At 46.9% G+C, this 26,704-nt stretch overlaps 1 protein-coding gene across 1 annotated transcript in view; it reads left to right on the forward strand.

The window, feature by feature from the left end:
* PTPRT (protein tyrosine phosphatase receptor type T) overlaps positions 1 to 26,704 on the forward strand; it is a 1,078,581-nt gene that overhangs the window by 327,157 nt on the left and 724,720 nt on the right.

Below are 26,704 nucleotides of genomic sequence, written 5' to 3' on the forward strand. Positions count from 1 at the left end.
GCCCTGTCTCAGCTGGGGCTTCCCATGGGGGTATGTTAACCTGTCTCTACTGAAGGAACAGCTGAGACCTTATCAGGCCTGAGCTCTGTGTGTGCGTGTGTGCTGTGACACTGGTCTCTGAAATCCTTAGGCCCTTTATACTAAGGGTGGCTGTCAGAGGTCCCTTGTCCAGTGTGCTTTCCTGGTCCTTGAATGGCTAGGCCTGGCCATTTTACCCTGGCCTGAGATGGGAGAGCCCACACAAAGGGTCTCATTTGCCAGTGTCAAGAGAGCCAGACCCCTTGGGAAGGTGGCCTGACCCTGTAGGAAAGGGGCAGGCACAGGGCTGGGGGGAGGCATCCCCTGCAGACTAGATAGAGCACCTTGGGCAGGTGGCTGGACCCACTTCCTGAATCCACTTCAGCTCCCGATTCTTCTGACTCTGCAGTTCCTCCCTAGCCCCTTTTCCCTGCCTCACAGGGAGCTGGGGAGGTGGACTGAACCCCAGGAGATGCCACGCCATGCCAAAGCAATCACCTGTGACCGTGATCCAGGTTTTACATCGTTCCCCTACGCCACTCAGACACCTTAGGGCATAACCAGCTCTTCTCACTTCTCTTTCCTAGTTTGTTATAATTATGACTAGGAACCTCTCTGAATCTCAGTCTCTCCTTCTCTGAAATGGGAATGGGAGCACATGTCTGCCTCACCCTGTTACTGTACAAAGCAGTCCAGATAGTCGAAGTGAACATGCTTTGCGAGCTCAGCGTCTCTGTACGGGTTGGTTGTTGCCACTATTATTGTGACCTTGATGCAGCTGGGCCCAAGCTTCCTGTTGCAAAGAAATGGAGCTTTCTCAGATCAAAAGGCCACCCCCTGCTTACCCAACCCAGCCCATCTGAGGGCGGATTAGAACTGTTGTGGCTGTAAACCCCCCAGCCGATATGGGCTGTAATACAGTAAATTATCACTTGTTTCGCAGCCTTGACGAGAAAAATAAATGCAATTACACTCATGAATGTTGAAAAATGAAGCAAAGCAATGTGGATCGGCGCATTTGAGGTGCTTTTCCAAATGAAAAGCTGTGTACAATGAATGCTAATGGGCTCCCTCCCTCCCACTCTTGGCATGTGGTGCAGTGTGATCTTTCTGAATTAAGGGAGCAGCTGTGCCAAGTGCCCTAGCCACAGGAGAGGTGGCCCCGGGTGGCCTCCCCAGTAGGAGACCCAGTAGGCAGTGTCCAGACCCAAAATAGACCCGGTTTCCTAAAGCAGGTACCTGCGTGGTCTCAGTGGTGCTTCTGTACTTAGAGGACCTGGCATCTCTCTGCAGTTCTTCTGTCATTCTGGGCAGCAAACATTCACCGAGCATGTACTGTGTGCCAGGCTTGATGCTGGTAGCAGTAGAGATGAATCTCACATGTCCTGCCCCTCCCCATCAACCTCCACTGTCATCAGGCCTGACGGGCATGAGCTAGCTCTGTGCCGGCCAACATGGTAGCCACACGGGGCTATTGAGTCCCTGAAATGTGGCCAGTCCAAACTGAGATGTGCTCTAGATGTAAAATGCAGACCACATCTCAGAATTGTAGGGTGTATATATATGTGTGTGTGTATGCATACACTTATAGTCTTATTAATATTTTATATTGTTCATATGTTGAGAAGATACTACCTTAGGTGTTTTGGGTTACGTAAAATACATTGAAAATAAAACTCATCTATTTATTTTTAACTATTTTGCTACGGCTACTAGAAAACTTAAAACTACAAAAATGTGGCTTGCCCTCTATTTCTATAGGACATCAGTGATCTGGCCCCTGCCTACCTGTTTCTTCATATCCTCCACCACACTCCTTTTGCTGGTGGCCATCCTGTCAGTTCATGAACCATAGGAGGCTCGTTCATGTCTCAGGACCTTTGCACTTGCTGTTCTTGCTTTCTCACTGGTAGGTTCTTCCCCAGTGCTTTCTCAAATGTCACCTTTTGTGACAAATGTTCTCTGACTATCCTTTCTAAATACACCCCCGGCCCCTGTTACTCTTCATCAAAACATTCTTTCCTAGTCACTATTGTAATATTAAGTATTTTATTATTGAATAATTGTATATGTATTTTTTTCCCAAGGAGAACCTCACGGGGTGGGGCAGGGAGCTCAGCTATCTTTTTCTTCCCCCTGTTCTAATCTCAGTGCCTACCACAGCAATTAACACATAGTAGGTACTCAGTTTTTTAAATGAATGAATGAATGATTAAATGTCACATTAATGTCACAAGAAAAATATTTTGATCATCTTGAGATGTTGCAAAGACATCTGAGAATACTTCATAGTGGGTCCTAAATTATCAGTCCATTAAGGAAGGTCTGGGTGAGAAGCACATGGCATACGAAGGGTTTGATGAAGAGCTTGATGAAATAGAGGTGAGATCAGGATTAAGGAAATTAACAAGGCATGGTGAAGCACCCAGGGGCTGGCAGCAGTAGGGAGCTGTTCCTACCCCTAGGTCTGAAGGGCAATGGGAGGGAATGGTGTTACAAGCCTGCCTGACAGGCTATAGAAGAACACAGCCACCACCAAAGTTCGTTCCTCCCACCCTCTGGTCTTCTGCCAGTACTTGCTGTTGGTCAACTCAGCCAGAAGCAGAGGATGAGGGAAGCTGGAAGATGCAGATCACAGAAGTCAGGCTCCCAGAGAACAGAGTAGGGTGGGGACGGGTCTGGATTGGGGGTGGAGTGCACAGAGAATGACTGTCATCCTGCAAAGGCATGGAAAACTGTTTTCTTAATGCGCTAGAGCATGTTTATTCAAAACCAACAACCCGTATCCTAAAAATGTAAGGATGCATGTGAACACTATAACATTCATTCAGGGATCTCTAGTAGCAGAATTGGAAATATAATTATGGGGAAAAAAGAGATAAAGTTTCCATATATATGTGTTAGCACACGGCATTTGTTTTTCTTTTTCTGACTTCACTCTGTATGACAGACTCTAGGTCCATTCACCTCACTACAAATAACTCAATTTTGTTTCTTTTTATGGCTGAGTAATATTCCATTGTATATATGTATACAGATAGCTGATTCACTTAGTTATACAGCAGAAACTAACACAATACTGTAAAACAATTATACTCCAATAAAGATGTTAAAAAAAAGAAATTAAGTTATTATTTGCAGAGGATATTATTAACTACCAAAAACCCAAGAGAAATAAGTGGAAAACTGTTAGAACCCATTAAAAGTCCAGTAAGGTGACTAGGTAGGAAATAAATATACAAAATCAACAATTTCCTAAATATTAACAATAACTGGTTTGAAACATATAAAAGGATTAACTCTGTCAAAAAGACCAAAATACAAAAGGCAGAGGAAATATGAAGGATCTTTAGAAGGAAGTTATAAAGCAAAACTGAGAAAATAGATAGATAGATAGATAGATAGATAGATAGATAGATAGATAGATATCATTCCTAGATGGGAAGCTCGCGGTCTCTAGAGCACAGGACCTACAATATGTCAGGCATTGTGGGTACCACTGTGGGCAAGATACTCCAGCTCCTGCCTTCATGAAGCCTACAGTCTGATAAGATGGAGAGATGATAAACATAAAGGGAAAAAGTACAGAGAAGGGACAGGTTTCTGGTTCCTGGGGTTCTGGAGGAAGAGGGGGCAGCCCAGGTGAACAGGAAGAGCTTCCTGCAGCAGATGGCATCTGAGCCGGCCTCCAGTGAGTTTAACCTTTGCTTGTGGGATACAGGTATCCACAGATTCAGAGCCCTGTAACCAGATTTGTGAATAAGTATGATGTTGGGTGGCTCAGGAGCTAGCCTACAATGTGCAGGCTGTGGGATGGAAGATGGCTGAGGTTTCCAGAGGCAGCCCAGCTGAGAGGAGACACGGACAGGGAGAGATTATCCTAATAGGATTTCACAGAGACCACTTAGCATTCGCTGAGCTCGAGGGAAAAATAGTTATGAGCTGAGGGTGGAGAAATAGCCAAGAATCTGGCAACTCTGCGAAAGCTTGGAGAGAAAAGCTGACAGCCAACAGACAGAACAAGATGTTGCTTGCAAAAAGGTTAAAAGACAAGAGAAAGAAAAATACACCGAGAGACATGGATGGAAGTTGAAGTGCATTATTATAACTTGGGAACGTTCATTAAGATAATTCCAGCTCCAAGAAGGAGCAGAGCCATATCACCCCGTCAGGGAATTCTTGGAATGAGGTGTGGGCAGTGGAAAGTCAGAATTGTTTAAAAGAAAGCAGGTGTGAATGTAAAACACCATAGGCAGAAATGGCATCCCTGCTCTTTGGAGATGTTAATTGAGACCCAGAGAAAGGACATGAATTATCCAGTTACTCCGTATAGAAAGTGGGAGAGCTGGGAAACTGGAACCCTGTTCATAGCTAATGGGAATGCAAAGTGGTGCAGCTTCTGTAGCAGAGAGTTTGGCAGTTCCTCAAGAAGTTAAATGTAGTGTTACTCATATGACCCAGGGATTCCAAGTCTAGGCACATACCCCAAAGAACTGAAAACAGGTACTCAGACTTGATCCACTGTGGGTGTTCTGTCTACTAGTTCAGTGCTCATTCCATGACACCCCAGCTGCTCCTTCAGTCTTCCATTCTCTCTCCCTCTCTTCTCCCCTCCTCCTCTCCCTCTCTTCTATCCTGTTTATATGGGGATAGTTGGGTTCTAAGTTGCTCTAACACTTACTAAATACATGACCTTTGTTTCACTGTCCTGTCATTGCCTGGGACCAGATGAGTGTCCTTCCAGCCCTGGTAGTGTGTACATTTTTCATACACTTTGCCAGCACATATTCAGCAACTGCAGATCTGATGCCGAAGGGGGACAGTCCCCTCCCAAACATGCAGACCTGGGAGGCTGTGCAGAGATGATGCAGTCCCGGTCTTGACACAACTGTCATGTCCTCCCACCTTTTAATTGCTTGTCTCAGAGAGTTCATAGTCTCTTTAATTTTCCTGGAATTCTGAAGCAGTTGTCTATGTTTCCTGGAGTACCTCTTCTTCTAGAGTCAGCCTTTTTTTTTTTTTTAAACTATCTTTGTATGTCTAACCCACCTTTGGGGGGGACAGAATGTTTGTTGAGGTCTTACGCTGTTTTTTTTAAAATTAATTTATTTTTTATTTATTTATTTTTGGCTGTGTTGTTTATTCGTTGCTGTGCACGGGCTTTCTGTAGTTGTGGAGAGCGGGCCCTACTCTTCGTTGCAGTGCGCAGGCTTCTCACTGTAGTGGCTTCTCTTGTTGCGGAGCACGGGCTCTAGGCGCGTGGGCTTCGGTAGTTGTGGTGCGAGGGCTTCAGTAGTTGTAGCTCGCGGTCTCTAGAGCACAGTTTCAGTAGTTGTGGTGCACGGGGCTTAGTTGCTCCGTGGCATGTGGGATCCTCCAGGACTAGGGCTCGAACCCATGTCGCCTACATTGGCAGGCGGACTCTTAACTACTGTGCCACCAGGGAAGTCCCTTTTGCTGTGATTTTTCCCCCCCTCTACTTGACTATATATTGAAATGGGGCCAGTTCCATGACGGTGTTATTTGATCCACACTGGGAATGCTGCATTTTTTTTTTTTCCTACTTTCCCTGTTTATTTGGGCACAGTTTGACTCCACCCCTTATGGGAAAGGAAAGTAATGGGGACTTGGAAAAGCCATTGGGAGCCTTGTCTCTAGTCTTTGTCCCTTAGTTTATGCAAAGTCTTACATGAGGTCCAACTCTGCTGAGTCAGCAATAGGTCCTGTTCCTGGAGGTGGAGGGGTGTCCCTAGAAGCTTCTATTTGATTTTGAGTCTACTGCTTTCATGAGAGGTCTTTCTATTTCATGAACTTTTGTGTTTTTTTTCTAGGTCTTTTTTTTTTTTATTTGGCCCATTTGAGCCCTTGTATGAGGTAACTGCTTTCTGCCTGGCATGTAGTTCTCAGGTGGGATTTGAGGAAGGATGTAAGTCCATAGTGGGGAAAATAAACTCCAATAGGGATGGTTTATATCTATCCCGTGGTTTGGCAATACTTTCCAATGTGTTCCCTTCAGATTGGGAGCGTCATTGAGGTTTTCTGTATATCCAGCACTTTTCCCCTCCAACAACACTGTTCCATTAGGAAGGGGAAGATGGGCATGAATCCTTCTCCTTTCATTTTGGACACAGATGACACTTAAAATCTACGGCATGAAGTTAGAACTCCTTCTGTGTGTCAGCATTCATAGTATATTCTTTGTTCTTTTCACTTCTTTCTGGTTCATTTCAGCCAACTTTGGACACGGAAGTTCTGTGAAGTGGTATTCAAGACACCATATTTACTGGAAGACCTGGCATTCTTTCTACTCTGCCATGCTGTGTGATTATGAATACACACTTGCACAGCCAGTATGACATACTCTTACTGGAAAGGGTTTTCAATGACCGTATTCACTGAAATGGCCTATTTATGTGTCAAGTACATTATCAGATATGTGTTTCCATAAGAGTAGAAGAGCACCAAACAAAAGACCCAGTTCCATGTTGCCAGAAGAGACAGCAGGGCTTCTGCTAGCCCTCTACCCCAAGTGTTTCTATCAGGTTGCCACATGTGGTCTCAGTGGTGAGTGCCTTTTTAGCTGGGCAGTGGGATTCGTCTTTTCAGAAGATAATTTCCTTGTTTTCATTTCAAGATCGTAATTCTTTTAATGGCGCTCTTGCTGTTGTTGGTACTGGTATGAATGATCTAATTTACTTTGCTTCCTTGTAAAGAAGGTGATCCCTTGCACAGCTCCTGCTGTGGGCGGAGAGGGAGCAGGCAGGTCTGGAGGTGAACTCTGAACTTTATCAGACCTCTCCAAGGTTTCTGCTAATGAGCAGTGCTTAGAGGTTTCAGAAACTTTCCCCCAGTGATTGTTTTAACTACCAGGTTGCTTCCTAAGCAGCAAGGTATCCTCATGAGTCTCTATCTGTGGGGCCGTGAGGAAGGGGAGAGGTGAAGCAAAGGTGGGATCATCCCTTCTGGCAGGTCTGTTCCATTGATTCAAGGTGCCATGTGATGGGTGCAAGGCACATGTCAGATGGTAGTGTTAGGAAGAGTTTTCTCTGTCCCTTCCATCACTTTGTGCCTAGGCAAGCTTCATGGTATGAATTCTGAGGGGTAGCAGGTGCAGAAAGGTTAGGTAGTCCTTGATTCAACCCTGGTTGTACCTGCCTCGTTTGTTTTCTTTGTCCAGTTGTTCAGGGTTGCTGAGTCTTGGCTTTCTTCAACCATGTGTGAATAGACTAAGTGCCTCCAGGATCAGTCTGTCTCATTCCTGTCTGTATTCTCACCACCTAGCAAGGTACCTGAGGGAGTAGGCTTGATAAGTATTTGCCAGATGGATGAATGAATGTGTGAATGAAGGAAAGGAAACAGATAGATATACTTACAGAAGGGAAGATGGAATGTCATCATTGCATCTCCAGACAAACACCGTTTAGGTATAAGGGATTCCAAATTACGCTGTGCTAAAGGAATTGTGAGCGGTGATGGGACAGCACGCCTCCCCAGTTCTGCTCCCTGTGGTTTGATTTGACTGCAAAGGATTTGTTTTCACTTGTCTGGACATGTACATGATTGAGACTAGGAGGTATAGAATCATCCTATTGTTCTGCCTAGTCCTGTCCAGATTTACTGTCACAGGTCCAGTCTTCTGGGCTATATGACTCACCTTAGTTGTATTTTAGGAGCCCATTCCTCCAGACGGTGGGGGCTGAAATCAGCCTGCTGGCCCATTCCTGGCAGGCACCCATTCTTGGGTTAACTTGAACTGCAGTCTCCCTTAGTGCAAAACTCTTTTCTTCCAGGTCTTTTTATGAGGCTTATGCCTCACTTTCCTTGGCTAAGACTTTGGTTCCTGGATCTGACCAAAAAAACTCAGGGCTGAGACACATGAGGCAGGAAGCATTGTTAATGTTGAATTCATCTTGCTATTTCAGACCAAAGGATGCTTGAGATTTAAATTCCTTTGTGGTTATCCTGAAGCGCACAAATCTGTGGCTGGTTCCTCCATCATCCAGGATCTAGTTCCCAGCATCCCTGTCTCCTGATCCTTGACTTGAACCTCTGCTGTCCAGCTCTACCACCAGCTTTGACTCCTAAAGTATCCTGGCAGGCTGGGTGGAATCTGCATTTGTCATATTCTCCTGGTCGGTTAGTTTGGACTTGTGTCCACTCCCTGGGAGATTCAGTCTTTCCAATGGGCTTCCCCAGCGCCACCAAATTCCCAGTCTTCTTCTCCATCTAACCACGTTGAGCTAGTATGAATCCCATGTACACCTCATGAACCAGAAGAACGCTAGAACACACGTTGACAGGTCAGATGAGGGGTTATGTGAAGTAGAGGAGGCATGTAGGCAGGCCATGGTAGGGATGGAATCCATGGGTGAAGGACAGACCTCCAGAATAAGCCAATGGAGAAGAATCCTCAAACCAATGAAAAAATGCTGTGGCTCTGAAAATCAAAGGACATGGCCCTCTGAACAGGCGTGGTTAGTGTTCTAAACAACGTATGCAAGAGCATCAAAGAAAAACCCATTGGCATTAGCAAGAGGTTTTGAGGACCAAATGCAAAATACATTTTTTAAAAAACGAAGATTTTTAGATGAGCATTTTTTGAGTTGTACTATATAGTACAAAGAAAATCCTAATCATAAGAGGACAGAATATTTTTAAAAGCCTAGGACTTGCAATGAAGATAATTAAAAAATGCAGGACCTACATGAAGACTTTAAAACGTGGAGCCACATCAAAGAAGACTTGAATACTTGGAAAAATACCTTGTTTCTGAATGGAGATGTTTAGTCATGTAAATGTGTCAGTTCTCCTTCAAACTGATTACACATTTATGTTATTGCAATCAAAATCCTTAAGGAATTGCTGTTTAGAACTTGACAAAAATTATTCTCATTTTCATATAGAAGCTTAAACACATTAGACTAGCTAAACATAATAATGTTTTAAAAACAAAAGGGAGATTTACACAGTAAAAAGTTATAAAGGGTTATAAAAATAATTTAACACCACAACAATTTAGTGGCTGGTGAAATGAAATATAATTGGAACAGAGCAGAAAATAAAATAATAAAAAGATTTGAATGTATGTAAATATTTATTATGTGATAATGGTGGATTTCAGACCAGCAGGAGAAAGAGTCGATTATTTAATTAATGCTGCTAGGAAAATTTGGCTATTTAGGGGGAAAGTTAGATCATTAGCTCAAGCCCCCATATGAAAATAGATGGCTTATGTGTTAAATGTAGAAAACATAATACATTTGAAAGTTACATGATATTAGAGTGAGAATGATGTTTCAAAGGACAAAATCAAAGCTAGAAATTGCAATGACTGATTGATAGTTCATGTGAAAATGAATGTTAAAAATATCAGAAACAAAAATAAAATACCCCATTTTTCTATTCCCCTTTTTGGCAGTCCTCCTTCAGAGAACTCTTATTCTTACCACCTCCAATGTGTCTCTGCTTGGTCTCTGCCTAAGTCACTCGAGGTCACAGAAGTTCACTCCATTTCTGCTGCCACCACTCCACCAGAACCATTCTCATCAAGGTGGTCTCCAGTGATCTTCATATTGCTAAGTACTGTGTCTCTCATGGTACTTGACCTGTGAGCGGTGTTTAGTCTGTTGCCGAAATCCGGCCTCCGTACACCGGTGCTGGATTAAATCTCGGAGACAGAGTTTTGGGTGAAGTAGAAAGAAATAGCTTTATTGCTTTGCCGGGCAAAGGGGGCCACGGCAGGCTCATGCCCTCAACACTGTGCGTCCCACCCTGGTGGGGGTAGTGAGGAGTGTTAACAGTGTTCAAGGAGCAGGGTGCGATCAGCTCATGGAGATTCTTCTGATTGGTTGCTGGTGAGGTAATCGGGAGACAGCATCATCAACCTTCTGGTTCCAACAGGTCTGGGGTCTCCGTGCTTGTGGGCAGCATACAGTTAACTTCTAACGCCTGGTGTGGGTTTCAGTATCTGCAAAACAGCTCAAAGGACACAGCTCAGAATATTATCTGTAGCCCTTGAAGAACTAAAGGTCCCTGACTTCGTTTAATGGCTGAAGTATTTTTGTCTTGCTTGACTCTTTGCTTTTCTTTCTGTATGTTTTACACTTCTCTGATTAAATTTATTCTTTGACTAAAGTTTTTCTACAGACAAAAGGCAGGCGGAGGACATGGGTGGGGTCTCTTCTGGGAAGGCCTCATAACGTCCTGCTCGGTTACAAGTCCAGTTGGTCCCTCTCTTCTTGAAACTCGTTCATTGTTTGGCTTCTCAATCACCACACTCTCTTAGTCCTCCTCCCACCATGTTGATTTTGCTTATTCTCCTTTGCTGCTTCCAGGTCCTCTTAGAGTGTAGTGACCCTCTTAGAGTGATGTTCTCTTTTCTCTAGCTACATAGACTTATTTCAGTGATCTTACCCAGGTCCGCGGCTTAAAGACCGTCTGAAGGCTGATGACTCCCAGTTTTTTATCTCCAGCAAAGGCCTTTCTCAAACTCTAGCTTGGTATATCCAGCTGCCAACATGACACGTTCATTTGGTTATCTGATTGGTTTCTCCAGTTTAACAAGTGCACCACCAAACTCATCATCTTCCCACAATCCTGCCCCAACCTGTACCTCCCACGGTCTTCATAGAGTGGAGGAAAATAGCGATCTCACTATCAAATAATACAAATTAAATACCATTTTCTTCTGTCACAGCAGTTGGCAAATGAAAGCCCACAGGGCAAGTCTGATTTTAGAAAGAAAACCTGTTTTTGTAGATAGTCTACTGAAACAGCCATATCCGTTCATTTACATATGGTTTATGGCGGCTTTTGCGATGCAGCGGCAGAGTTGAGTAGTTGCAGCAGCGACAGTGTGGTCTCCAAAACTGGAAGTATTTTTAGTCTGGCTCTTTATGGAAAATATTTGCTGACCCCTGCTTTGTCACGTGGACAGCAGGAACTTGAGTAGAAGCAATGGCAGATCAACAGAAAGCATCTGTTCTCTATGGTTGGGTGACGATATATATTGTTGTCCTAACAGGGACACTTTTGAGAATGAAAGGGATTCCCCAGGCAGGCAGGGAGTTATTACAAGTATAGGTACCTCTACATAATGGATCTTTGAGAATTAGATTAGAAAGGGAGAAATGCAAGGCAGTGCTAATGAGAGTAAGATAAGTTAATAGAGTTAGGTCAGAATAATAGAAATCAGATATTGGTAAAAGCAGAAAGTCTTCTAACAGCAGAGGGGAACTTTATGACTCTTGCTGTATCTTTAGATACTGTCAGTAGAAAATAGTAAATCATGCAGTCATTCTCAACCCCACACTGGCCAGAATGCTGTTTGTTATGCAACATAACAGGCAGGGGACGACAACTCAAGTACTTCTTAAGCTGCGCAGGCAACAGAAGATGTAAGACAAGAACAAAATGTTCAAGTCCAATGAGTGGATAAGGGCATTAGAAGACTAGTAACTGGGATGCTTGCAATCGTGGAGAATGGCCGACAAGAAGGATCAGCTGTAATTAAGTGCACATCTAAGGAAGTGGCAGGAAAAACAGTGCTTTCCAAGTCTGACTTAGCGGCGAGCCAGCTACTGAGGGCTCTGATGAGGACCAAAGAGTGGAGGCACTTGTGGGGAATGAGACCTGAATAATAGTCAGCTGGTTCTTTCCCAGCTGTGAGCTTTCCATGGGATGAAAAGAAAGGGAGCTGGGAGGTAGATTGGACCCAGGGCTGCTCTGTAAGGACATCTGATCCCATATCACTCTGCATGGGCAGGAGGGGATGCTTGGAGGTGAGCTCCCGGAGCACAGCTTTGCAGATGCAGACTCTGAGCATCCTCCCTGCCACATGGGAATAAGGACCAGGCCATAGGCTGTGGGATTAAACCTACAGCCCATGGCCTCACGACGGAATATGTAAGTTTGGGTGCCTTTGGGGTGACACCACCACAAGGCAGTGGGTATGTAGCAATTGAACGTAAAGGACTTTGACTTCCTACTGTCAGGGGGGTGCCAAAAGGTTTGCCTCGGGAAGATGAATTCACAGCAGTGGACAGAAGCACTCAGCCTCCTAACAGAAACACCATCCGTCCATCCATGTGGGTCCAGCCTCTGCCCAATGAGCCACAGGCTGTTCCATGTTAGCAAATGCCTTTTCAGATGGGGCCGATCTTCCTTCCTTACTCCAACTAGGATCTTACAGTGATAGAGTCCTTAGGAATTGACTAGTCCAGGGTTCTTCAACTTGAGGACCTGGGTATCTGGGAAGGAGAAGTGGTGGTCCTTGAACCACTTTTAATGTTTCAAGATGCTTGTGTGATAATGCACTTAAGCTACACCGGTTCAAAGAAATCTCAAGTTCCTTGGGTTAGGGTTCCAGTGGAATTAACCCATTGAACAAAGCTGGTGATCTCACACTGCTCAGGATTTCTGAGGAGGCAGTTATGCGTTTCTTTGATTAAGAGACAATGGAAGCCAAATCCCCTGGTGGTCCCGTGGTTAAGACTCTGCACTTCCACTGCAGGGGGCACGGGTTTGATCCCCTGTAGGGGAACTAAGATCCTGCATGCCCCGCAGCATGGCCAAAAAAGAATAGAAAAGGGAAAACGGAGGAAGAGGTAATTTTTACTTCAGAAATTTCGTTTATGTAGCAGACACATCTTTCTAAGCATGTGGTCCAGAGAGACATGTACCCGTAGGGAAGGCTGAGAACCACTTGTCTAGTCCATTGAATAACCCGCATCCCTCCAGCTTTGTAGATGATGAAACTTAGACCCAGAAAGAAGTGAGACAAGGTGAAAACAGCCCAAGTTGCAGGAAACAAAAACAGCATTCACCAGCTCTGAGTCTGAGATTTCAAGGGAAGACATGGGAAACACTAGCTCAGGCACCTGGAGACCTGGACCTACGTGTAGGGCTGAGGATTTAACATTGCTTGAGGACCTACTGTGGGCTCCGTGCTGTTCTAGCAGATTCACACATCATCTCATTGAATCCTCAGAGTGATCCCGTGTGTTAGGGATTATTCCCCGAGAAAGTCGGACGAGGAAAACACGGTTCAGGGAGGCCGAGAGACTTGCCTAAGGTTATATGAAGAGTAAGTAATGGAGCTGGGGTTCAGATCAAGGGTATTGTGGCCCCACGGTTGATGCTGTGCCCACTACTCCATCCAGCCTTGGAGAATGTACCTCTCCCGGTTTGGACTCACCTAGGGACAGGTGGGGAAAGGGTTCCAAGATGGTCTTCTTGGAAAAGAGGAACCATTGACCGTGCCTGCAGACGTGTCTGATCTGTTTCATGGCTCCCCAGAAGCAGCACCTGCCCGACTCTCTGTAAATGTTGGATTAATTGATTTGATTTATTCTCTTGTCACTCCAAGGAGCTCTTTTATAGAAGAGAGAGTTTCACTGTTTTGCAGAGCTCCGAATTCAGACCTAGAGCAAGTGGGGAAGACTTAGAAGGGAGCTGGTTGTGATTTAAGAGAAGGTGAGACTCTTGGAAGAATGGACTTCTTTTATTTGCAAGTTCCAAGGACTCAGTGAAAGGCTAGAGCTGTCTTGGCTGTCAGAAGAACCCCTGTTTTCAAATATGAGGATGGAAATATCCCCTGCTGCTGCCCCGAGTCACTGTCTCCAAAGCTTCGTCATCCTTAAGGTGACCTTGGTAGGTCAAATGGTAGGTCCAGGGAGGAGGAGCTGGAGGGGCAGTTCACCCAGCAGCAGTGGCTGTGGGCCTGCGAGAGATGTTGAGGACTAGGGCATTGGGCTCTAAATTCCCATTTAGTCTTCTGATGACCAGGGCTGGGCCCTTGTAACCCCAGCGATGGTAATGGGTAGGACAACATCTCATGGGTATTGAGTGCTTATTTCTTGAGCACGTCATGTGCTGTGCTGCCGTCCTCCTTGTGACCCTCTTATCCATTCTCTTCCTTTCTCCACCCTGCTCACTGCCCTGCAAGGCTGACCTGTGGGGACCCCACCGATGTCCTCTGGCTTCCTCTGTATGGCCAGAGATTGGGAAGAAGGAGAGAGGAGAGTATGGTCAGGGTATTTATTCTCTGGACACCTCCCTGTAAAATTACCTGAGGCCAGCCGTGGCTCTTGACTGAAGGTCACTGCTCCACTCAAATGACCTTTTCTTTCTTTCCGTCCCTCTTGCTGGATTCCCTTCCCTAATCCCTCCTGTTCCGAGGGGTGATGACAGCTCTGCTGCACTTGGCGCTTGTTCCTGCCCTGCTCATACCTTTGTAAATAGTGCCTTTATTAACTCTTGTGAATTCTCCAAGTGTGACCCTGATTGATACCTATGCATTATCTAATTTGATCTTCCCAAAAGCTGAAGGAGATAGACATCATTATTACCATTGTCCTCATTTTTAAAGTGAGAAAACTCAGGTGTAGAATGGTCTGGTCATTTTTCCTAGAATCACAGGGTTTGTAAGGAGTAGGGACAAAGCTTACGTCCAGGCTGTTCGTATCTGTCATTTCTACACGAGAGTACTTAGTTCCATTGTCAGTTTTCCAAGCAAGCCTAAGACACAGGAGAAAAAAAGAAATAAAGGAAAAAGCAGGCAGTGTAGCCTTTCTGGAACTTGTCCCCAGATCCATATCCTTATCTTGACTCTCCAGGGCTCACCGCTGCAGAGGGTAGGATCGATCTAGCCACGTGGGGGCTCAGAGCTCCTAAGGGACAGGCCAGGGGAGCCCTAAAGAGGTCATTTCCCAGAGGCCTTAACTTTTAACCCCTTTAGCTAAGCTCAAACTTTATCCCTTCTTCATTTGAGCATCTGAGGCTCAACAAATGTCAGTAGCTTTAGTGCCAACTTCATATTAAGCAACGGTGATGCCTCTTGCGCCCCTAGAGGCCAAGAGATTTGCGGCAGTTACTGTGGTTTTCTTGACTGTGAAGAGGGGAGAGGAGTATCACAGAGCAGGGGAACACCTGGTGAGGATGACGCCCGCCCCAGTGCCTCCCTGCATGACTTTTGTGCTTTGGAAGCAATTGCCTCAAGCCTGGCATCTGCTTCTGTGATGCATTTTGCTGATCTGTCCTCAGAGGGGACAGCCACCACAAGGTGTTTCATTAGGTGTCTTAATAAGCCTTGTAGCTGCAGCCTGGCCCTCCTCTCCCCTGCGGAGCTACTTTCTGCATAAGGCAGGGAAGGGTGGACAGTTCAGACATAATTTGCATTGGCAGCAGGAATGTTATTTTTGCATTATAAAGCACGGTAGGTGACCTTATCAGAAGTGGGAGAAACAAGTGGGCGTCCAGGGTTCCGGGTGACACGTGCAGGCTTGGCGTGCCTGGGGGTGATGGGAAGGTGTTAACTCCTTCAGAGGTCGGGCTCCATCCCTGGGTGCTGCAGGCTGGTCAGCTCCTCTGCAGACCCCAAAGAAGTCTGTCTTTCTCTGGACACCCTCTGGACTCAGCAGGCATGGCTGTCTCATGACTGAGGGCAGGGATTTTGTGTTCTCTTTGGGGGCACCCTGAGGCCTGGTCCAGCTGGAGGTTTGATTCTTCTTCGGCCCCGTTCTTCTCAGTCCTCATTTCCCAGTGGCTTGCGGATATCTCTGATTTCCCGAGATGTTCTGGGATAATCTGGCCTGCCCTTGAGCATGTGCTCAATACTTCTTCGTTTCCCCAGACCAGACTGCAGAGCTCTGTCGGCGCTTGCCTTGGATTCCTGCATCCAGGCCGTAACCTGGTAGCATCCTGACGTGCCCTTCGCCCAGGTACATTCCCACGTAGCACATGGGTTGTGTGGTCTGTGAAGGTGCACCTCCCTTCACACTCACTGCAGAGACCGTTTGTTCTCTACAAGGAGAGTCTGGGATTACTTTTTTTTTTTTTTTTTGTGGTACGCGGGCCTCTCACTGTTGTGGCCTCCCCCCGTCGTGGAGCACAGGCTCCGGACACGCAGGCTCAGCGGCCATGGCTCATGGGTCCAGCCTCTCCGCGGCATGTGGGATCTTCCCGGACCGGGGCACGAACCCGCGTCCCCTGCATCGGCAAGCGGACTCTCAAGCACTGCGCCGCCAGGGAAGCCCTGGGATTACTTGTTAAGGTGATCTAGTAAGTATTCAGCAGGAACCCAGAGTCAGATTTTTCACAGGCCACATGGACACACACACAGGCACGTTTGCTCTTTGATTTATCATAAGATAGTAAACAGATTTAAATAAAATAATAAGCCCCTCAGACGTGGAAAGGATGACCTTGGAAAATCAACCAGTACCATCATCCCATTTTACAGATGAAGTAACTGCCACCCAGAAGGGGAGGTGACTTGGTCAGCGCCACACAGCAGGTTAACCCTTCGCACTCTCTGTAAGCTGGACCTCTTTCCACTATAGTGGTTGGCGGGGTGGAGGCAGGGACAGACCAAATAGAAATTACATGCATCTTAGAATAAGGCACTTGTTAGACTGCTGTGATGATCTGGAGAACATTCACGTTCTCAGGCAAGGGAGAGGTGGGTTCCTTGCTGAGCAGTATCCAGGCCCTTTGTCATTAGGCAGCACCTCTCCCTCATGGGATATCTCTATCCTCACCTGCGTATTAACAGGGGATGGGAGCTTAATGTGATGGTCCAACGTCAAGCAAAGCATCAACCTACTCCCAGAAGGCTGGATGTCAGAGACCCCAAACTCAACACTAGCAGAAGATACTGAGAGAAAGTGCCTGGACAGGGAGGCTGAATGGAGAGTCATGGATGGACGGGCAGAGACCAAGGGATCCCTCCAAAGTAGACAGCTTTTCAGATCCCAGAATCCTATCTCTTAAAATGCGGTCTGACCCAAAGTAAGCGTTCACAGTGATGGATGGATGGACGGACGAACGAGTGAACGAAGGAATGAATGTCAGAGCAGTATTAAGCTAGCTCTGGTTCTGTTGGAGGTACCCAAGGACAGAGTGTTTTGGTGAATTGGGAGAGAGCACAGAGGGTAGGAAGGGAAGTGTAGCAGCCCTTACATAATTGTTGTCATAGAAGTAAATGGTCAGCATGAATGCCCTTGAGAGGTTCCAACCAGGGGGCCTTCTGCCACTGTAGGTAACCAAGTTGGTTTTCTGACAAAGAATGTTCCGGACCACCAGGAAAAAGAATGAACCCGTGGCATTTCTGAAATCAGTAGTCCTGGGGACATTCTATACACCTAGAAATCATCTTGTAGGAAGGACTTCCCAATTCAGATGGTAAAATGAGACACTCTGGTGGTTGGGGCGCTGGCTCATCTGTGAAGATGAGTTTATGAGTTCTCATTTTCTTCTTCATGCTTTTTGAATTTTAGAGACTTCCTACCATGAACCTATGTTATTTTTTCATCGCAAAAAATGTTTAAAAATACTATCCCTACTAGTGTGTTCCCTATTATAACTGCTACTATAACTGCCAGAGCTTCATCCTATGTTTTTTTAAGAGAGTGAAGTGAAATAATGAATTTAAGGTACCCAGCACTGAGTGCCTGGTACATAGTTGGCTCTCAGACAAAGGCTGTCCCCTCTCTTACGCTCATCTGCATAAATGTTGTCCCCCATATGTATATTTCACTTGACTGTTTCATTTTAAAGTTCTTCATTATCTTCTGTATTGTTCTGATGACTTTTATTCACGTGATCGATCTTGCAGTCTTCTTGGCTGAGTTTCTAAGATTTTTATACTCACGTACAACTCACACATGTTTTTCTTTTTCTTTTTTTTTTTCCCCTGGCCAGTTACAGAATTTTCTGCCTAAGAAAGGAGATGAACTCTCTGAGGTCACTGTAACGTGATGGGGTGTGGCCTAGTCCTCCCCCCTTACTTCATTCTGATAAGAATGTGACATCCAGGGCTTCCCTGGTGGCACAGTGGTTGAGGGTCCGCCTGCCGATGCAGGAGACACGGGTTCGTGCCCCGGTCCGGGAAGATCCCACATGCCGCGGAGCGGCTGGGCCCGTGAGCCATGGCTGCTGAGCCTGCGTGTCCGGAACCTGTGCTCCGCAATGGGAGAGGCCACAACAGTGAGAGGCCCGCGTACCACAAAAAAAAAAAAAAAAAAAAAGAATGTGCTATCCAGAATAATCCAGAGATACCTTTAGTCCAATTCAGGAGCCCCACATGCTCACTCCCCTTGTAGAAACCAAAGCTGCCACCACGGGCATGGCTCCCTTTCTCTATACATGTCAGGGAGCCCCCTCCCCTCAATCCATCTCCTCCCGCTAATACGTACCCGTTCCACCTGTTGCATCCTCTGTATTCCTCATCTTTGGATCGAGGCCACCAGAGGTTGTCACCCTTGCCAGCTTTCTTTGCAGAAATGACAACTTGAGATGCTACCATCTGCCACATTTGTCTGAATTACCTCCAGTTCTGGAGTTTCTGCTTCCAGAAAGAAGTAATTCCTTGGGCTGATTTCTGATAGGTCCCTGCTCATGGCAGCTGCTCCAGCAGAGGCCGTGTGGGAGTGGCCAGTCTCGGGGAAGGGGGAGGTCGGAGGAGCAGAGTCCCCCAGGTGACTGCAGAGCCACGCTGGTCTCGGGATTCCGTCAGCACACGGAAGCAGTGTGGGGTGCGCAGTGTGCGCTGTGTAATGCTTATTTACCTCCTACCCGTGACTGCTTGTTGGAAGCTATCAATAGCGGCAGTTTATTTTCCAGATCTCTTTAGGGAACCAAAGTTTATCTCACACAGGAAGAATCCCTTAATCGTGGAGTTTTTAAGCTGGAAACTCCTTTGGAGGGAACGTAATCCACATGCTTATTTGGTAGGTGGAGAATTTGAGGTCCAGGAAGTGAATTCCATTCTCCACTGTCACATGAGGCTGGGCTAGTTGGGCTTTCCTAACCTTGGCCTCATAGGGCTTAGCTGCTCAGCTCTCTGATAGGGGCAGCTTGTGTTTCGCAGACACCGGGCCCTTTTCTTTTTTGCTTGTCTTCTGGAGTTTTGGAAATATTCTCAGTGCAGCCTCCGTGGAAACCACTTCTGACATGAGGAGGGAGACCTTTGAGTCCATGTCTGGCTGCCTTTCCTGAGACCAGGCTGCTGTTGGAGAATACGGGAGTTTTCTGATTCTGAGGATTTTTCTTAAGAGTTGGTCTTGTAACAGTGATTTGTGCCAGGAGATGGGGAATTGAACTAGAATTAAAAAAAAAAAAGATTACGGTGATGATTAGAATGGACGTGGTTTCTGTAGCATGCTGAGGTTCCTCCTCTGAGCTATGATGTTCCTCAACAGGAAGCAGGTGCCAGGTCCCCACATGAGGGGATCTCTGCTTTGGTGTTAGGCCCTGGCAAGCAGTAGGGTGGGGGGTGGGCAGGGTACAGTATACCTCTCATGGAGAGTGGGCCTGGGGAGCTTAGCAGCTGTTAATAGCTTGCTGAGCAGCCTGGGGTTGAGGACTCAGAAGCCAAGGGCAAACTGACCCAGGGCAAAGACTTTGGTCAAGTAGCACAGACACCTCCATGGCCATTAAAGAGAAAGACAGAAGCTCGATGAATAGGAAAGCCACTGGGGAGCCCCCAGATATGTGAGGGGACTGGGGCTCTAATCATCAGCCTGCTGTGAGCATGGAGTTCAGACAACGGGCAGGCAGAGTCCACAAACCAGAGGTGAGGAGGCTACAGGAGCTGGGACCTATACCCATCATTGTGGGTTGAGTTGTGCCCCCCCCCCACAAAAAAACCCAGATATGTTGAATTCCTGGCCCCCGGTACTCAGAATGTGACTTTATTTGGAAATAGGATCCTTGCAGGTGTAATTGAGTCACACTGGTGTAGGTGGGCCTTAATCCAGTATGACTGGTGTCCTAATTAGAAGGTGACCATGAGAAGACACAGACACACAGGGAGAACACCATGGGACGATGAGGCAGAGGTGGGGTTACACAGCTGTAAGCCAGGGAACGCCAAAGATAGCCCGCAAAGCAACCAGCAGTTAGGAAGAGGCAAGCAAGGATTCTCCCACAGGTTAGCGGGGGCACAGCTCTGCCCACGCCTTGATTTTAGACTTCTACCCACCCAGAACTATAAGCTGGTAAATTTCTGCCATTGTCAGTTTCCCAGTTTGCAGTGCTTTCTTACGGCAGCCCTAGGAAACCAATAAACCCATGTACATCACCAGGCAATGGTTTTCAACGTTGGCTGACATTCGGACCTTTGGTACTCTTCTAAAAAGCCCTCATGCCCAGGCTACACCCCAGTCCAATTTCATTAGAATCTCTGGGGGCGAGACCAGGCCTAAGGGCTTTTAGAGCTCCCCAGGTGATTGAACGCGAAGCTATGTCTGATAAGCACAGCCTAGAGTTCTTGCTCTTCCAGGACCCGGGGCAAGGTGTCCAGTGCCCTGTAGTCACTGAGCGCAGGGGAGTCTGAGCTTGGCTCCCACCTGACCCTTGAGACACCTTGGCACACCTGTCACAGGATTCCTGGGGTCGTTCTTCTTAACCCTGACTTCCTCTTCTCTCTCCTCAGCTTTCAGCCACCAGGGTAAACAGCTGCTCTCCCTCTTCTGTAATGCGTGTAGAACTGTGCCTGGTCACAGGAAGCGCTTTCTAAGTCCCCTGCTACGATTTCTCCAGCCACCTTTATAAAAGCCCTTTTTTCTTAATCGTCACTTTTGGTGGGTGATCCGAGCGTGGTAGGATTTTATCCTGGCTTAAAGGGCCATGTTTCTCTATGTGCTTGAAATGTGTACTTTACTTTCTTTTAATTAAAGGCTTTTTCCCCTCCAGTTTGCCTGAGAGCCAGATCCTATGAAGGGTGGTTTTTTGTTTGTGGTTGTTGTTGGTTTGTTTTTTTTAAGAGAATGAACGCAGAGTCAGTAGTTGAGCTTCACAGTGACAACGAGCTGGCCTTTCACTCCGGGATTAAAGAGAGCCAGGGATTAGCATCCTGCCTGAGGTGGGGAGGGCCGATGGGGCTGGGGAGGCTGTGTGAAGCATATGCGTCCAGCAGGCAGGCAGGAGGGAGCACCTCCCGGTGCCCAGGCCTCCTCCTGCCGGACAAATCCCTCCTGTGTTCTGGGCCTGGGGGAGCACAGGAGGAATCAAGCCTGGCTCTGGTCTCAGAGGGGCCCACAGTTCAGGTGGGGGATGCAGACACTTAGAGGAGCCTGTGCTGTGCAGTGGGACACAGGATACACAGGCCCATGTCCTGGACCCATCCCGGGGCCCAGAGGTGTGAGAGCCACAAGTACCTTCAGTCCAGCCCAAGGCCCAGGCTCCCCTCTCCCCCAAAACAGGGTCTCCCAAAGCTGCCACTAGGAAGGGTGAGGAGGAGAATGGATGCTGGGCAGGCAGCCAACACTGGCCACCACCTCAGTGAGGAAGTGGCAGAGGAAGGCTGGCACCCATCCACGCTGGACCTGGAGTTCCCTGCCAGGGAGGTCCATGCCCTCCACAGCAAAGGGCAGAATCACAGATCAAAGAAGGGGCATGATTAGCTTTGAATTTCATCCCTTCTCATTTTCTCCTCCATGAGTGGTCACTGGTCAAGGCCACTGGCCCATTGGTTTGAGCCCAACTTTCCCATGAGAATGGAGCTTCAAGGTCATGGTGACCTTATAGTGCAGGGATCTCATCTTCATTGGGTTTCCCTGATCTCAGAGAAGACATCGCCTCTTCTATCTCCAGCTTCACAGACTCCAGTCCCAGCATGGCTAGATCAGCCTGGGCTCCCTGATTAGAAGTGCACAGAAAGGGGCAAGGACTCAATATGACGGGCCCTTGTCAACAGACTAGCTTCTTATCTGTGCTTTCATTTCATCATCTAACAGTTTAAATGGGAGCTGAGTACCCCCAAGCTGGCATCCCTATTGGAAAATGTATTCAGTTACCCCTCCCACTTCCCTGGGAGGATAGAACGGACCATCCATCCAGGTAACAAATGAGACCAAGAGTCACCGTTGACTCCTCCTTCCCCTCAGCCCCCAATCCTGTCCACTTTTCCTCCTAAATACCCCTTAGATCTGTTCTCTCTTTTGCCACCAGGATGCCATCATCTCTCTTTTTGGCCTTTTTACTGCATTCTGCACACAGCAACTGGAGAGAACTTAAAACCAAACTCTGATCATGTCACTTCTGTGCCTAACAGCCTTCATGACTTTCAGTTGTTCCGGAATAAAATCCAGATTCCTCAACAAGCTACGGAGCCCTGGATCACCCGGACCCTGCCCCCGTCTCCATCCTTAACTGGGCATATTCACCCTGCAACTCCAGGGACTTCTTTCAGTCCCCTGAATATGTGGTATGGCAGGTTCTGTTCTGCCGCAGGACATTTGCATGTGCCGTTTTCTTGGCTGCAAATACTTTCTTTTTCCTCCTGGCATTCCCACCCTGTCTCACTGTTTAACTCTCAACTTAAATGTCACCTCCTCGGGGTCAGGCCCTGTCAAGTGACCTTACAGTCCTTTTCCTTCATGGCACATGCCACAATTTGTAACTGTATATTTCTTGGAATGCTTATTGGTGAATGTTTATCTCCTGCCCCCTCCCCCGGCCAAACCATTTTCCTGACTCTCGTATAGTCCAGTGCCTGGCACACATTAGGCACTGAATAAATATTTGTTGAATGAATTAATGATTGGTGAATGAACGTGTGGGGAGAAAACGAGGCTCTGTGATATTAGATAATTTGCCCAAGCTCACGCAGCTTGCCTGTGATAAAGCTGGGACTGATATCCAGGCCTACACATCCCAAGCCCCTTGTTTTTTCCGGTGATAACTTCTGAGGGTCTTCTGTCCCACATCCTGGCCTTGACAGAAGGAATTTCATGTCACCTTCTCCAGAAACCTGGGGGCTGCTCCAGTCATAACGACTCTTGCGTGGATGGTGACCTGGAGGCTTCTCCATGGAACATCCTGATTCTGCTCTATCCTAACCTTGCAGTTGCTGGAGACTGTCTTGGAGGATTTGCTGATTTATAGGCAAGACTGTCAGTATAAAGAGGCACCTTACTCCACCTCCTTTGCAAAGTGATTTTTAAAGTGATACCTGGACCATTCAGGGGGAAAAAAAAAAACCTCTTCCAGTAAAGACAGTTACTCTGCTCTGTTCTGACCTGGGTTTGTCTTCTTGTGGCAACATCCCAGAGAGTCAGGGGACACAAGAGGGAATCATCAGTCTCTCCAGATTAAGTGTGAAGATGGGGATGAAGGGTGTAGCCTCACAGTTTATTCTGTCACTTAACAAATATTAATGGAACTCCTCTTTGCTGCCAGGCACTGTACTAGGCTGTGAGGGTCCAGCTGTGGATGACATCATGGTCCCTGAATAAATGAATCATGTACATTTAGTTAGCGTAATGCTAGGAGGGAGATGAATCCCTTGCCGTTGGAACAGTCTGTAGGCAGTCTAGACCCCAGCAGGCCTGGTGGAGCCGGGGCCCTGGGATTTGTCTGTCCACCACCCGTGGTGGCAAGCATGGGTGGAGCTCTTTGTCAGCATGGAGAAGGGAGTTGAGATCTTTAGAGGGGTGGGCAAGGGCAGGTGTGACGACAGCTTAGCAAGCCCGTGAGTTGCGGCTGAGCGTGGCAGGGCCCGGACCCTTGCTTTCCCATCCGAAGACGATGCGCACATCACAGCCAGAGGTGGGGGGGGGGGTGGGGCTGTGAGGGTCAGAAATTGTGGGCAGGCGGGGTCAGCAGGGGGCCGAGAGCGCTCACAGTGGGGGCCTAGGGGTCCTCTGGATGTGTCTTTGTGGGCTCCACTCTGTGACAGCATGAAGAATGAGCTGGAGCCAGATCCTGGCTCTCCGCTCTTGCCCCTGTATGTGGGCCACCCATATCCTTGCTTCAGGCCTTGGTCTCCCCATCTGTATTATGGGCGTGGGAGAAAGGGGTGGTGAGCATTCATCTCAGGAAGTGCCTGTCATTAGGGAAGGTACCGGGCACTGTAGGTAAGTCTGACCTCACACTGCCTGGGTTCAGAGCCCACCTCTAGTACTTCTTTGCTGAGTGACACAGGACAAGTTACTTAGTCTTCCTGTGCCTCGCTGTCTATTTTTAATATGGGGAGGGTAATACCTAATTCTTCATAGTGAATTTGTGAGGATTAGATGAAACAATGAATATAAAATGCCTGGCACCATGAGACAGACATAGCTAGTGCTCAATAAACACTATTATATAATTCTTTGCTAGTCATTTTACATAGAAAGTAGACCTTTTAAAAATGAGGGGGCTTCCGTGGTGGCGCAGTGGTTAAGAATCCGCCTGCCAATGCAGGGGACACGGGTTCGAGCCCTGGTCCGGGAAGATCCCACATGCAGCGGAGCAACTAAGCCCGTGCACCACAACTACTGAGCCTGCGCTCTAGAGCCCGTGAGCCACAAGTACTGAGCCTGCACGCCACAACTACTGAAGCGCGCGTGCCTAGAGCCCGTGCTCCGCAACAAGAGAAGCCACCACAATGAGAAGCCCGCACACCATAGCGAAGAGTAGCCCCCGCTTGCTGCAACTAGAGAAAGTCCGCGCACAGCAACAAAGACCCAACACAGCCAAAAATCAAAAATAAAAATTTTAAATAAAATTGACAGTAAAATTTTCCCATTTTTATGCATGAGATGTCGGCCAAAAGGTGTCTGAGTTAGTTCCAGGAAGTAAGGGGCCAATTGGGGATTCAAATCTGGGCTGTTTGTTCCAAAGCGTGCCTCATCACGTTACGTTTTGGTGTGTTTTCTGGCTCACAAGCTCTAGAAACTGGATGTTGGCCCTTGTTCAGGTCTTACAACGCAAGGACTTGAGTTTTACTAAAGATTTGGTCTGTCTTTTCATGCTTAAATGCTCTGCTTGGCTCTGCATGGCTCTGCATTGCCAGGCTTGCGAGGAATCATGAGAATCAGCCTTGAATGTGGGAGGGCTTTACAGAGAATAGAAACGTCCAAGGGGTTTCTATTTATGCAGCAACTGGGCGCACACACATGCCGGCAGAGACACCCAAGTCCCAGCAGCCATTTGTGACTGGTTTGGGGAACCTCTTTCCTGGGAGGTGGGCAACTGAGAGAAGACACAATTGCCAGTAACCTTGCAGTGGATGGACCGTCTGGTGTGGGACCAAGCCTGGTTCTGCATGGACAGTGGACAGAGGAGGGCTCCTTGCCTCCAGCCTGGGCAGCAGGAGGCTGGGTGACCTGGTCCCGGCAGCTTCCTTGCTTAGAGCTTCTAGGATCAAATTCTAGAGCTAGAGAGAGCTGGCTGACCCCAGGCCCTCATCTTATGGTACAAATGGGAAAACGAGCCCGGGGGGGAAGTGGAGAGGGTCATGCTGGCAGAACCCCTGTTGTGTGCCTGCCCATCGTTCCCATCAGGCTGTCTGAAAAACCTTTACTCTGCATCCTGAAAACCCCACTTGCTAAAATGCAGAATTCCATCCTGAAAGGACATGGGTAGTCATTGTGTTTTGCCTGATTAAGAAGAAGGAGAAGTGTTGTCTACTTTTGATCTCTCTCTCTCTCTCTTTCTCTCTCTCTCTTTCTCTGTCTGTCTGTCTGTCCCTCTCTGTGCCTCTTTCTTTCTTCCCTCCTTTTGATTATTAAGATAGAAAGTTTGGAAGGTTCAGGAAATTGTGAAGAAGAAAATGATAATTACTTGTGAACCCAATAACCAGAGATAATCATTGTTAATAATTTGGTATCAGTCCTAGTTATCTGTTCTCTTCTTATCTTTTTTTTTAAATCAAAAATTGTATTCTTATTTAGAACAGTTTTAAAAGCAATAGATTCTACAAGATTCACAGTGAAAAACAGCCTCCTCCCTGTGATTCTCTCTCCCTCAGGGCAACCAGTTTCACCTCTTATTAGCTGCTGTTTTCTCCTCTTGTTTAACACCGCATTTCTAAGTAACATACGAATTCTGCTATTCCTGTTTATTTCATTTTCATGTTACCTACTGCCTTCTCTGGAAGCCTTCTTAAAGTTCCCCGCTATGACACACGTTCACACACCCCAGCATGCTCCCCTCCTCCATCTTCCAAGTTTGGTTGGTTTATCATAATCCGGAGGGAAGCCAGTTTTCCGGGTTGGCATCATTTTCGATTTATTAACATTAGTTACATCTGGGCGATGTAGTATATTGTGATTACATTCATTTTCCCATTACTCCTGTCATAGAGTTAGTAACTCCCTTTGAAAACTGATTACTTAGTTTTCTTTTAACTGATCACTAAGTTTTTCCAACTTTTCCCTCGGAAGTGTCATCTCATTATGTCCAAACTCATCAGGTCACTTACTGGTTTCATTCTTTTAGTCATATGGCTGTAGCCCTCTAACTTCTTAGTTTAATCTGGACTGTGAACTCTGTGGGCCCTAGGCAAAGAAAGCAGTTGTCCTGGGATTTCCTGTTCTCTCTCTCCTTTTTCCAGGTGCCATGAGTTCTTCTTTCTGTGGTTTACCGCCTCGTTCTATTAGAGCACAGTATCTAGGAGCTTCCTGAGAAAGGCTTCGTGGAAAGTAAAAATTTTAAACATGTCTTGTGTGGCTGACAATCATTTTATTCTGTCTTTACATTTGATTGATAGTTTGGCTGGGTATAGAATGCTAGTAGCTATAATTTTCCCTCAGAAATATATTTCTATGGACATACAGTAAAATTCATTCTTTGGTTTATAGTTCTGTGGGTTTTGACAAATGTGTAGAATTATGCATGCATCACCCTAGTACATACAGAACAGACCAATCCCTTCAAAAAGATATCTCATGTTGACCCTTTGCAGTCAACCTCTTCCTTC

Source organism: Stenella coeruleoalba (genome assembly GCF_951394435.1).
Source record: "Stenella coeruleoalba genome assembly, chromosome: 15".
Classification (NCBI taxonomy): domain Eukaryota; kingdom Metazoa; phylum Chordata; class Mammalia; order Artiodactyla; family Delphinidae; genus Stenella; species Stenella coeruleoalba.